Source organism: Podarcis vaucheri (assembly GCF_965113315.1).
Source record: "Podarcis vaucheri genome assembly, chromosome: 2".
In the NCBI taxonomy this organism is placed as follows: domain Eukaryota; kingdom Metazoa; phylum Chordata; class Lepidosauria; order Squamata; family Lacertidae; genus Podarcis; species Podarcis vaucheri.
In genome coordinates, this window is record NC_138760.1 from 116,369,861 (window position 1) to 116,383,931 (window position 14,071).

The 14,071-nt window shown below is 46.3% G+C and overlaps 2 protein-coding genes across 6 annotated transcripts in view; one reads left to right on the forward strand and one right to left on the reverse strand.

Moving 5' to 3' along the window:
* LOC309524643 (uncharacterized protein) overlaps positions 1–14,071 on the forward strand; it is a 189,885-nt gene that overhangs the window by 65,541 nt on the left and 110,273 nt on the right. The gene's annotated exons all lie outside the window — the stretch shown is intronic.
* LOC309525247 (C-type lectin domain family 2 member D-like) overlaps positions 1–14,071 on the reverse strand; it is a 60,589-nt gene that overhangs the window by 13,734 nt on the left and 32,784 nt on the right. For 2 of the 5 annotated variants that reach the window (XM_082210781.1, XM_082210777.1), the window contains exon 1: positions 3,109–3,180. The exons of 1 other annotated variant lie outside the window; for it this stretch is intronic. The gene's annotated coding sequence lies outside the window, so the exon portion shown is untranslated. Of the gene's footprint in view, positions 1–1,462; positions 1,642–3,108; positions 3,181–14,071 lie in introns of those variants that run through there. 2 more of the 5 variants (XM_082210778.1, XM_082210780.1) reach the window with 2 other exon arrangements.

A 14,071-nucleotide genomic window follows, 5' to 3' on the forward strand; every position in this document is an offset into this window, starting at 1 on the left:
GCCTTGGGTTAAGTACTTAATTCATTCCGGAGGTCCGTTCTTAACCTGAAACTGTTCTAAACCTGAGGTACCACTTTAGCTAATGGGGCCTCCCAGTGCCGCCGCACCACTGCCGAGCGATTTCTGTTCTCATCCTGAAGCAAAGTTCTTAACCCAAGGTACTATTTCAGGTTAGCGGAGTCTGTAACCTGAAGCGTCTGTAACCCGAGGTACCACTGTACTTTCAAATAACACAGAGACATCATGATTAACCATTTGCAAGAAGGAATGGGCAGCTGCTCCTTTTGGCGATGGTGCACCTAGCAGCATATTGAAAGCAGGCAACTGGTCCATCATTTCCTTGGGTTAGGAAGACAGCCAATCAACAGGTGAGGAAGCTGAACCTGTTGAAGATCTGCTTGTCACAAACAGCTGAGGCATAGAAAGCCCGCATGGTTAACTGGCCTCCTCAGTTAACCAAGAGCAGAATCGAAGAATCTTAGAGTTGGAAGGGACCCAAGGGTCATCTAGTCCAATCCCCTGCAATGCAGGAATCGCGGCTAAAAAGCGCCCATGACAGATGGCCATCACTTGTGAGGTTGCCCCTGTTGCTCCTAAGTCTTGCTTAAGGGTAGCTTCCCCCCCCCTTTCAAAACTGCAACAAACAATAAAAATCCAATAATGAAACCTTCACAGCAACAGAACCTCACAAATTGTCCAGATGTTCATATATTGCTTTCCCACCCTAAGTTACTCCATGCAATTCAGCGCAACTTCCCTACCTACTGGACTTTGGCAATGGACTCTGAGGTTTGCGGGGCTGAAAGTGAGAGACAGTGACTGGCCCAAGGTTACTCAAGGAATTGAGCAGGTAAGTGGAGTTTGGAATTCCCCACTTTATTACCACATCTTTGAAGTAACCACCGCTAACTTTCATTACACGAAAGGCTGCTCATTACTGTATTGTGAGAAATTGCAAGTTTCAGCAGAAAGCGCAAATCTCTTAAATAATATTATGCAATTCTAAAAACAATATCGTTTTCGTTCAGAATAACACGAGACAACACAAACAATGGGTACTGATCACCACATACAAAGCAAAATACAATCACGATGTGTTTAAGGCAGAAGATTATAGCAGCATGTTCAGTTAAGCCCCAAATATGTATGCGTTACAGAGGGTGTAGGTTCCTCTGGGTGAGAGTTAATAAAAGAAATGAACATAAACCAATTGGCGTCAAATGCACGAAACTTTTTTTTTTTTAAAAACTCTCTTCTTAAATGGCATTCCTCTTAAAGGACACCCTGCTCGAATGTTTGCTCGGAAATCCCCATCGTTTTGAACAAGACTTCTCCCCACCTCCCATCCCGGATAAAAGTTCAGAAAGGAAGAAAGTAGTTGAAGCAATTAGCAGCTAGAGGAGATTTTCAAGTTAAGAGAAAAGAGACTCGCCCCGGCCCCGCGCACAGGCCCATCACCTACCGACCTGGTTAGAAGAGGGCTGCCTTTGTCGCTACTCGGCTCGATGGCTCTCTGCCTCGGGGAGGAAAGGGAAGGGAGGGAGGCGGCGCGGAGTGTACGCCTGGGCGCAAGCGCGCGCGTGTGCAGAAAATCGGAAACTTTCTTTTCTTCTTTAGACAGAAGAAACGACTGCAGGAGGACGTGAGTGGGTGGTGGTAGGTGTCACACGGAAGGGACATCTTATCCTTAAGGAGCATAATGTCGCGGGGAGCACTATTTAGTTCACAGGGGCCGGGGGAATGAATGAATGAATGAATGAATGAATGACAGGTGTAAGAAGAACTGATCTGGAATCTACACGCACACACAGGAGCAAACTCCTAGGGGCAGAGGGGTCTTCGTCCCAGTGGCGTAGCATGGGTTGTCAGCACCCGGGGCAAGGCAAGTAATTTGCAACCCCTAACCCGTGGATTTGCGCCCCCTAACCCTAACCCCCAGATGTTGCGCCCGGTGCGGCCGGCCCCCCCTGCACCCCCCACGCTACGCCACTGCTTCGTCCCCCACCCCCCATGGAATATTTTAGAGGGCTGCAACCCCCCCCCCAAGTTGATGGGCATTGCCATTCAAATACTGTGGGTGTACCCAATCATATGATTGATTATGTGGAGCGGGGCTTATCTCCCTCCCCCCAATGTTTTATTCAAGTTTGCACCCCTGCACACACAAATCAAGAGAGAAAGAAAGACGTGGAAAGGAATTGGGGAGCCCAGAACCCGCAGCGCCTACGCTAAACTTCCTATCAAGGAGGAGGCGAAACGGACGCGGGGATCCTCGGTTCTCTTTGCCCAAAGTCCGCTGACATTTGCCCTTAACATTTGAATCAACCTCTCTTCCTGAATTGGGAAATGGAGACCTTCCTGGAACATGTGAACTGGGCAGGGCCTTCGCTCAGCAGCGGAGCACCAGCCTTGCACGCACAAGGGTCCAGATGCGATCCCCAGCAACAAAAGTAGGGCTCGGAATACCCCCCCACACACACACCTCTAAAACTCTGAAGAGCTGCTGGCAGCCGGTTTGAACAAGACTGAGCTAGATGCAGAGGCCTAGGTAAGGATGCTGACTTGAATAAAATGTTGGGGGGGGCACAAAAATGATCACAAGACATACACACCGTTTGAATGGCAATGCTCATCCATTTTGGGGGAAACCCATCTCCCTCAAATATTTTATGGGGGGAGCAAGCGGCCTCGACCCATGGAAAAGGCAGGCTTTATGCTGGCGGAGGGAAAAGAACCGAGTTATCTGCAGCACAATTGGCCAGTTACTTAAGTATTTTTATTTATTTACTTGCTTTGGGGGTCAGCTGCCCCCCCCCAGCAGTTGGCTACTATGCCAGTCCTATTCCAGAGTAGGCCCAGTGGACTTGCGTTCCGCAGGACTACTCAGAAGTCCCATCTCCTCGGCAGCATGGGACTTCTCGTTATCCCAGCAACGGCGCGCAGAGCTGCTGCAGCCGGGCTTTCCTCTGGGACGAGCCTCGTCTCAAACAGCCACGGACTTTTGCTTCTCTACGGCCGCCCCCCCCCCCCAGACCGCGAAAGCCCGTGGAGATTCAGACTCGCCTGTCCCGTCACTACGCTCGGTTATGGGAAAAGACCCTTACTTACTTGGTTTGATCGCAGCCTTCCTTCTATTCCCCACCCGGCAGCCGCTTTGCAGCGAGGAAAGAGACGTGACCGTCCTGTCCCCGCCTTCAACTCACCCCATACGGAGACGAGTTAGCGTAAACGGGTGGACTGATGTGATTCGGGTAACCCAGGCCCACGGTTTTTCCTTTCTGTGGTTTTTCTGGACTGGGCAGTCGCCCAAACAAAACAGCCTGAAGTCTTTGGTGAAAATGTTACTTGGGCTTTTGCGCTCCTGTGATGAAATATCAGAAAGAACTGTTCAGAAAGTGAAAGACAGTAGAGGCGGTGGGCTCTCCTTCCTTGGGAGGTTTTTCAGCAGAGCTTGGATGGCCACCTGCCATGGATGCTTTAGCTGAGATTCCTGCATCGCCAGGGGTTGGACTAGATGACCCTAGGACCCTTTCCAATTCTACAATTCTATTTCTGTAAAGGCACCTCGGGGTTATGCCTTGATTGCCCCCATTTTCACCTGCGGCTGTAGCATTGCTCCTTCCAAAAGCCTAGTTAATGCTTTTTAGGCTTTGGTAAGGAGCGTAGGGGGTGGTTCTGTGGGTTAAACCACAGAGCCTAGGACTTGCCGATCGGCGGTTCGAATCCCCATGATGGGGTGAGCTCCCGTTGCTCTGTCCCTGCTCCTGCTAACCTGTTTGAAATAGGTACCGCTCTGGCGGGAAGGTAAACGGCATTTCCGTGCGCTGCTCTGGTTCGCCAGAAGCGGCTTAGTCATGCTGGCCACATGACCTGGAAGCTGTACACCGGCTCCCTCGGCCAATAAAGCAAGATGAGCGCCGCAACCGCAGAGTCGGTCATGACTGGACCTAATGGTCAGGGGTCCCTTTAAGGATCTTAGGAGCCAACTCCTAGCCTAGGGGCCGAGTTCCCTTTGGGTGGATTCTGGACCTTGCTAGAACCCTCAGGCCTCTTGCCCGAAGCCGCTCCTCTTTGCTGCTTTCTCTGCTACAGAGAAGGGGCTCGCCCAGCCATCAGATGGCTCCCCAAGCAGAAGTTGAACTGTTGCTGCCTTCTCCCGAGCGGTGGGGAGAAGCTGCACCTCTCGGATTTCTGCCTGCTGAAAAGGCATAGAAAGGAAAGAGCAAATCCCGGAGGGGAAACGAGTGGCAGCAGGAAGAGAAGAAGACGGGCCCCTGAGAAAGAAATTCCATTGAAGAAGGAACCCCAGTTGCATGGAAGTAAGTGCCACTGAATTCAATAGGACTTAATTCTAAGTAGACATATTTTTGCCCCCAATGTATTTGGGTAGTGGTGGGGGCTGTGGGTGGCTGCCCTGGTCTCCCTTAAGTCTGTTTGCCCTGGAGACCCATTGGAAAATTGGGAGGAGGCAGTCCAGCTTTTACTCTGCTTGCTTTGACTGGCATCCTAGCCTCATTTGTTGTTGTTGTTGTTTAGTCATTTAGTTGTGCCCGACTCTTCGTGACCCCATGGACAGAGCACGCCAGGCACCCCTGTCTTCCACTGCCTCCCGCAGTTTGGTCAGACTCATGCTGGTAGCTTCAAGAACACTGTCCAACCGTCCCGTCCTCAGTCGTCCCCTTCTCCTTGTGCCCTCCATCTTTCCCAACATCAGGGTCTTTTCCAGGGAGTCTTCTCTCCTCATAAGGTGGCCAAAGTTTTGGAGCCTCAGCTTCAGGATCTGTCCTTCCAGTGAGCACTCAGGGCTGATTTCCTTCAGAATGGATAGGTTTGATCGTCTTGCAGTCCATGGGCCTAGCCTCATTACCTGGAGGTAAGTCCCATTGGACTTACTTATGAGTAGATATGGTTAGGACTTATCCAACGGTGGTGTTTGGTTCAGCCAGGGGTTGGCAAGGTTTACCTCGCCTGGGCCAGTTCACTCCAACAGAGATCCCTCCATGGGCTGGATCGCGTGTGCGCATGAGTGTGCATTCGCACGATTTCCGGCGTCTGTGCAGAAGTGATTTTTGGTGATGCGGAAGCAAGTCCCTGCGCCGCACTGCACCTGTTTAGTGCAGCGTGTGGGGACTCGCCAAGCAGGCAGCTTGGTTCGGGGGTGGCTCGGTTAAATGACCTCCGTGGGCTGCTTGTGGCCCATGGGCCTTAGGTTGTCTACCCCTGGTTCAGCTCTCTGTCATTAAAGTTTGCGGTACAGTCGCACATACAGAAAAAGTGCTCCCATTCCGCCCTCCCCATGCCTTCTTTGCTGTGTTCAAACCATGCTTGGTGATGGTAAAACCGCTTCTGTGCAGTCAGTTGTGGGGCGACGATTGATGTGGCTGTGAGGGAACATGGCTCACACGCTGCCTCCTCCTTCTCAGAGGTCAGGCCTATTTCCTGGAGGTGCCCTGGAACAGAGTGACTAAAGCCACACATTGAAACAAGGAGTGAGCAGCAAAGCTTTTGCAAGTTCCCTTCCCCAAATCTATAAATAACCCCTTGTCCTGTGCCAAAATACTGCACAACATTCCTCAGTCACCAGGAAAAAGAGAGGAAAATCCCTCTGGCTCCCTGTGTGTAAAAACCGCAAAACCAAACAAGAACAGCACAGACCTCTGCATTAAATAAACATACATAATTCTCTCTTCTCTGTGGCCATCCATGCTCCCAGATCACATGCTGATTTGCTCTTCAAGAAGAGTCTGGAAGATGGGAGGCAGACAGAGAAAAGGAACTTTCATGGGTGCATTTTTAAAAAAGTTTCCTGGAATTTCCCCCTGCCCTCTAAGAAACAATCTTAAGGGGGGTCATTTTTAACATTAGAAATATACAGTGGTACCTTGGGTTACGTACGCTTCAGGTTACATACGCTTTAAGTTACAGACTCCGCTAACCCAGAAATAGTGCTTCAGGTTAAGAACTTTGCTTCAGGATGAGAACAGAAATCATGCTCTGGCGGCGCGGCGGCAGCAGGAGGCCCCATTAGCTAAAGTGGTGCTTCAGGTTAATAACAGTTTCAGGTTAAGAATGGACCTCTGGAACGAATTAAGTTCTTAACCCGAAGTACCATTCTACATATATTATACAAACCCCTTAAAGAGGCTTTTTACGCCAAATGAGATACCTACCAAAGGATCGATTTATCAGCCAAAGGAGAAAGAAATTAAACTAAGGCACAGTTGCACTTCTGAAGTTAATTAACAGACTTCTGCAAAACTACACTGGAGTTGTGGAGGGAGCTAACTTTCTTTGAAAAGTTAAGCAAAATCTAATGAAATGGTCGTGATTTCGAAAAGCTGTGTGTGTGTTGTTGTGGTGGTGGTTGCTGCTTTCTTTACATTTATGCCATTCAGCATGAATCCCCCTTCACAAGAGGTCTTCCCTGGTATGATAATTCAAACACACACACCTGCTGCCTGAAAGATTTAACCAAAAAGGTTTGATCAAATGAGATTCTGATACAGCAGAGGATATTTTTAAAACAGGGGTCAGCAGACTTTTTCAGCAGGTGGCTGGTCCACTGTCCCTCAGACCTTGTTGGGGGCCGGACTATATTTTTTTTGGGGGAAAGAATGAATTCCTGTGCCCCACAAATAACCCAGAGATGCATCTTAAATAAAAGGAAACATCCTACTCATGTAAAAACACGCTGATTCCCAGACCATCTGCAGGCCAAATTTAGAAGGCAATTGGGCCGGATCCAGCCCCCGGGCCTTAGTTTGCCTACGTATGGGTTAGAAGAAACTTCTTGATGAAATTGGTTGGTGGGCGAGGGAGTCAGGTTAGGGGTCAGGTTAGGCTGAACCACCATTGCCTGGAGATGGCCCCATGGACCAGAGCATGCCAGGCACTCCTGTCTTCCACTGCCTCCTGCAGTTTGGTCAAACTCATGCTGATAGCTTTGAGAACACTGTCCAACCATCTCGTCCTCTGTCGTCCCCTTCTCCTTGTGCCCTCCATCTTTCCCAACATCAGGGTCTTTTCCAGGGAGTCTTCTCTTCTCATGAAGTATTGGAGCCTCAGCTTCTAATGACCCCCCCAAAAAAATTTCATTGGTTTCTACACACCCACCCATCTCTCCATCTTCCATCCAGGCAAGCAAGACCCATCTTCATTGTTCCAGCCAGGCAGATTTTTATTTCAGTTCATAGATGGACCCCTGGGCTTTGCTCTTGTTGCGAGGGGCGTTCCCCTTCTCACCAGTTAATGACCACTTTTTGTTGTGTTCAAAACCTGCCTAAAGAGGCCTTCACTTGTCTGCAGAAACCACACACAGCACAAACCCTCTTAATGTCTGCAAGTGCTCAGGAAATGAGCCATCTTCTGCAGCAGACAAAAATATGAACTTGAGAGGAAACTGTTGGAGGCCAAGCAAGTCTACTAACACCCTGTTTTTGCAGTGGCCAGTCAGATGTCACCCAGATATATTCAAATAAAGAATAAAAGCAACAGGATACAATCCAAAATGTCACAAAATAACAAGCAAAATTTTGACTCTTTTGCCCAGCAAAAATTTGTCCTTGTTGTCCTCCCTTGTCCTAGGATTGAAAATGGGACTTTTTTCTTTTTCTTTTTTTGCAGGTTGAGCATGTGCTATACTACTGAGTTAAGAACCTTCCCAACTGGGTTGGGAATCTTTTTATTAATTTATTTATTTACTTTCTAATTATTTCTAATTAAGTTGTGTAACGAACGCAGCCAGTCAAAAATGTAACAAAAGAGAAAACAAATGTTAACAAAATCTAAACTATAATCAGCTAAGCAGAATGAGAAACGAAAATACTGAGGGGCTTCTGTGTGCAGACACCACTGCAGAAAGTTTTCTAATAAACAGAGATACAGCATCATGCTAAGAATAAAAACTTGCATGGGCCATACTGAATTTTTTATTTTTTAAATTGTTTGTGGAAATACATGGCCTCCAGTACTAAGGCTCCAATACTTTGGTCACCTCATGAGAAGAGAAGACTCCCTGGAAAAGACCCTGATGTTGGGAAAGATGGAGGGCACAAGAAGAAGGGGACGACAGATGACGAGATGGTTGGACAGTGTTCTCGAAGCTACCAGCATGAGTTTGACCAAACTGCGGGAGGCAGTGGAAGACAGGAGTGCCTGGCGTGCTCTGGTCCAGGGGGTCACGAAGAGGCAGACACGACTAAATGACTAAACAACAACAACAACATGGCTGGGGATGGGGGACAACAACCAGCAGTGCCTGATTTATAATATAGAACACAACTACTTTATAATATGATGGTGGGACATCCAGAAAGTATAAGTTCATAAGAACAGGAATAATCCCCAAAATATACCCTAAGTATGTATAAGCATGAGATTTATTCTATACAGGGTACCTCGGGTTACATACGCTTCAGGTTACATACGCTTCAGGTTACAGACGCCGCTAACCCAGAAATAGTGCTTCAGGTTAAGAACTTTGCTTCAGGATGAGAACAGAAATCGTGCTCTGGCAGCGCGGCAGCAGCAGGAGGCCCCATTTGCTAAAGTGGTGCTTCAGGTTAAGAACAGTTTCAGGTTAAGAATGGACCTCTGGAACGAATTAAGTACTTAACCCGAGGTACCACCTTATTCTGTACTAAGTATGACAGCTATACTATACTATGTTACATTGAAATGTTTAAATGTTTCTTTGATTGTCCTTGATTCTTCCTGCAACACTTGCTATGGCATGGCACGCCCTTTAAGAACCGCTGTCCTAGGGACTTTGCTTTTGTTGTCTGAAGAATGTATAGAGGCAATTCAGCTCTTATCTGGTTTTTTGCAGTCATATCTCTCTACATGTTTATTTCCTCCCAATAATCTTGGCTTTCATGTAAGACTTCTGTATCAGGGCTAACTGCACAGTGCTGTTAAATTAGCCCCTTTAATATCCTCCCGTTTCTTATTCATTCAGTTGACATTTTGCCCTTCCTCCCAAGGGAGCCGAGGGCAGCAAACACATCATTAAAATGACATCATAAAAAAAACATTATTTCAGTGTTCTCACCATTTATTTACTTTTAACAATTGGCCTTCTCTCAGCCAAATCCAGGCTAGAATTTAGACACTCCTGCCCTAGAACAAACTACTGTGCTTGTGTAAACTAAATACCACATGGGTTTTATTTAAAGAAAACTGCTTTTTATCATGTATTACACAAAATCAATCTGCTGGGTCCTTTCCACTTGTCTCTGGGAATTTTGGTGAGAGTTTCCACCTGGTATGCAGTGATGTGGTGATACATCGACATGCAGGGGCTTGTCAGGGCAGCCACATAACAAGCCCCACAAACCACACACACTCCCCAATTGACTCAAAGAAGGCTGGCAGCTGCATAAAGGAGAAGTGAAATTATGGTGGTGACGACTATTCATGTAAGAACAGCCTGCCAGGTCAAGCCAACAGCCCATCTAGTCCCAGCTTCCTGTTCTCACAGTGGCCAACCAGATGTCTGTGGGAAACTTGCAAGCAGGGTCCAAGCAGAAGAGTACTCTCCCTTCCTATCGGGCGATACTCTGATAGCCCCCAAATAGTATTGCTCTATTATGCCTTGGGCAGACCACACCTGGAGTACTGTGTCCAGCTCTGGGTGCCACAGTTTAAGAAGGGTGTTTGCAAGCTGGAACACGTGCAGAGGAGGGAGACCAAGATGATCAAGGGTCTGGAACCCAAGCCTTGTGAGGAACGGTTGAAGGAGCAGGGCATGTTTAGCCTGGAAAAGAGGAGAGCGAGAGGAGATAGGATAGCCATCTTCAAATGTTTTAAGGGCTGTCACATGGAAAAGGGAGCAAACTTGCTTTCTCCTGCTTTGGAGGGGTAGATTCTGATGAAACATTAGGAAGAACTTTCTGACAGAACTATTTGACAGTGGGAGGGACTCCCTCGAAAAGGTGGTAGACTCTCCCTCATTCAGGGCCGGATTTAGGTTTGATGAGGCCCTAAGATACAGAAGGTAATGGGGCCCTTTATATGTCCTGCTGTCCTTCGTCAAATTGTCACTTTTTTGTGTGTTGAATATATGCTATATGGTAATTTATGGAGCTAATAGGTCGCACACAAGACAAAACACTGTTGCTGTTTGTAGGTTTTATTTTACTTGTTTCTATCTTATATTGTGGAAATGTACATTCAGGGTTTTTTCCCCTTTAAATTTTTTGGGGCCCCAAGAGAGTGGGGCCCTAAGATATAGCCTATTTAGCTTATACATGAATACGGCACTGGCCATAAGGCATAAAGCATATATGCCATAAGGCAATAGGCATATATGCCATATGGAATAAGGGATTAGGCATATAGTACATGCCATAAGGCATAAGGCATATAAACTGTAAGGCATAAGGGATTAGGCATACAGTATATGGCATAAGGCATATAAACCATAAGGCATAAGGGATTAGGCATACAGTATATGCCATAAGGCATAAGGCATATAAACCGTAAAGCATAAGGCATTAGGCATACAGTATATGCCATAAGGCATAAGGTATATAAACCATAAGGCATAAGGCATATAAACTGTAAATCATAAGGGATTAAGCATACAGGATATGCCATAAGGCATAAGGCATATATACCATAAAGCAGAAGGGATTAGGTAAATAGGCAGTAAGGGATAAGTGATTAGGCATATATGACATAAAGTATAAGGAATTAGGCATATATGCAATAAATTATAAGGTATTAGGCATATATTGAATGAGGCATTAGGCATACAGTATACGCCATAAGGCATAAGGCATATAAACCGTAAGGCATAAGGGATTAGGCACATATACCATAAAGCAGAAGGGATTAGGTAGATATGCAGTAAGGGATAAGGGATTAGGCATACAGTATATGCCATAAACCATTGCTTGGTCCCTGCTCCTGCCAACCTAGCAGTTCGAAAGCACGTCAGAGTGCAAGTAGATAAATAGGTACCACTCTGGGGGGAAGGTAAATGGCGTTTCCGTGTGCTGCTCTGGTTCGCTAGAAGCGGCTTAGTCATGCTGGCCACATGACCTGGAAGCTGTACGCCAGCTTTCTCGGCCAATAAAGCGAGATGAGTGCCCCAACCCCAGAGTCGGCCACAACTGGACCTAATGGTCAGGGGTCCCTTTACCTTTATAAGCCATAAGGCATAAGGCATATATACCATAAAGCAGAAGGGATTAGGTAGATATGCAGTAAGGGATAATGGATTAGCCATATATCACATAAAGTATAAGGAATGAGGCATATATGCAATAAGATATAAGGGATTTGGCATACAGTATATAAAGCATAAGGCAACAGAACCTCACAAATTGTCCAGATGTTCATATATTGCTTTCCCACCCTAAGTTATTCCAAGGAGTTCAGTGCAATTTCCATGCCTACTGAACTCTTGCAACCGACCCTGTGAGGTTAGCCGGGCTGAAACCGAGAGACATTGACTGGTGCGAGGTCATCCAAGGAATTGAGCAGGTAAGCGGAGTTTGGAATTCCCCTCCTCTTTACCACATCCTTGAAGTAACCACCACTAACTTTCATTACACGAAAGACTGCTCATTACTGTAATGCATCACTGAGAAATTGCAAGTTTCAGTAGAAAGCGCAAATCTCTTAAATAATATTATGCAATTCTAAAAACAGTATCGTTTGCATTAAGGATAACATGAAACAACACAAACAATGGGTACTGATCACCAGATACAAAGCAAAACACAATCATGGTGTGTTTAAGGCATAAGGCTAATAGATATAAGGCATATATGCCATAAAGCATAAGAAATTAAGCATATATGCCATACACCAAGGCATAAGGCATATATGCCATAAGCAGGGCCAGATTTAGGTTCAATGAGGCCCTAAGCTCCTGAATTATATGGGGTCTTTTATATATCAAGCTGTCCTTTGTCAACAACAAATTGTCACTTTTTTGTGTGTTGAATATATGTTATATGGTAATTTATGAACCTAATAGGTCCATACACAACACAACACACCAAACTGTTCCTGTATGTAGGTTTTATTTTATTTGTTTTTTATCTTATATTTCGGAAATGTACATCCAGTTTTTTTCTTTAAAAATTTTTTTGGGGACCCCAAGAGAGTGGGGCCGAGAGCTATAGCTTGTTTAGTTTATACGTAAATCCAGCACTGCCTTCATTAGAGGATTTTAAACAAAGGGTGATTGCCATCTGTCATGGACATATGAGCCAACTCCTAGGGGCTGAGGTCCCTTCGCCCCCCAATAAAATATTTGAGGGGGCTGCCCCCCAAGTTAATGGGCATTGCCATTCAAATGGTGTGTATATGCCGTATCATGTGATCAGTTATATGGGGCGGGTCTTACCTGCCCCCCCCCATAATATTCAAGTTGGCACCCCTGGTTATGGATGTTTTAGTCAAGATTACTGCATTGCAAGGGGTTGGATGACTGGGTTCCTTCCAACTCTACAATTCTATGTTTCTATTAAAATGTGAAAAAGTCATTCATAATAAAGCTTGGGTTACTATCACTTCATGCACATAGAGGTTAGATGTACAGTAGCACCATAACATTATTAATTATGCAAATGTGTATGTGTGTATGTTTTAAAAATACTATACAGTGCTACCTCTGGTTATGAACTTACAGTCATACCTCATGTTACGTTTGCTTCATGTTACGTTCTTTCAGGTTACATCCCGTAGCGACCCAGAAGTACCGGAAAGTGTTACTTCCAGGTTTCGCCACTTGCGCATTTTGCAGATGCGCCGCTGTGGGTTGCGCTCTTTTCATGTTGCGAATGAGCCTCTGGAACGGATCCCGTTCACAACCAGAGAATCATAGAATCATAGAGTTGGAAGAGACCACAAGGGCCACTGAGTCCAACCCCCTGCCAAGCAGGAAACACCATCAGAGCACTCCTGACATATGGTTGTCAAGCCTCTGCTTAAAGACCTCCAAAGTAGGAGACTCCACCACACTCCTTGGCAGCAAATTCCACTGTCGAGCAGCTCTTACTGTCAGGAAGTTCTTCCTAATGTTTAGGTGGAATCTTCTTTCTTGTAGTTTGGATCCATTGCTCCGTGTCCGCTTCTCTGGAGCAGCAGAAAACAACTTTTCTCCCTCCTCTATGTGACATCCTTTTATATATTTGAACATGGCTATCATATCACCCCTTAACCTCCTCTTCTCCAGGCTAAACATGCCCAGCTCCCTTAGCCGTTCCTCATAAGGCATTGTTTCCAGGCCTTTGACCATTTTGGTTGCCCTCCTCTGGACACGTCCAGTTTGTCAGTGTCCTTCTTGAACTGTGGTGCCCAGAACTGGACACAGGTACCACTGTAATTCATTCCGGACGTCCGTTCTTAAGCTGAAACCATTCTTATCCTGAGACGCGCTTTTACTAAAGAGGTTTCCCACTGCGCTCACGCCTCTGGTGCATGATTTCCGTTAGCATCCTGGGGCAAAGTTCGCAACCAGGAGCAGCTACTTCCGTGTTAGCGGAGTTCGTAACCTGAAGCTTTCATAACCAGAAGCATTTGTAACCAGAGGTACCACTGTATAGCAGGCATGTGAAAGTCTAGTTCAGGATGAGGAGAGGGTGGGGTGTTTAATCTCTTACCCTTTGATCTTTTATCATTGCCTGAGGACACTACTTGGTGGGAGGAAGCAGTACCAGGGAGGAGTGTTTGCTCATCCTTGGCTGAGTCATCTCTGGAAGGATGTAGGAACTTGGGTGAGAGTCAGATTACAGTTCCAAACTGTATGCTTGACAAGTGGCAATTTTTATTGGTGGTTGCCTCATCTCCTTAATGTTATTTGTCCCCTGGGCTTCAGGTGACCCACCTCAGGATTATTTTATTATTTGTTATGACATTTATATCCCACCTTTCCTCCAGGACGAAAGGGAGAAACATGCTAAGAGGAGGGCATGCTTCGCAAACCCTCACCGTGATCAACTCCCGCCTGGAAACCAATGTCCCCACTGTGGAAGGACGTGTGGATCCAGAATTGGCCTCCACAGTCACTTACGGACTCACTGCTAAAACCGTGTTTATGGAAGACAATCTTACTCAG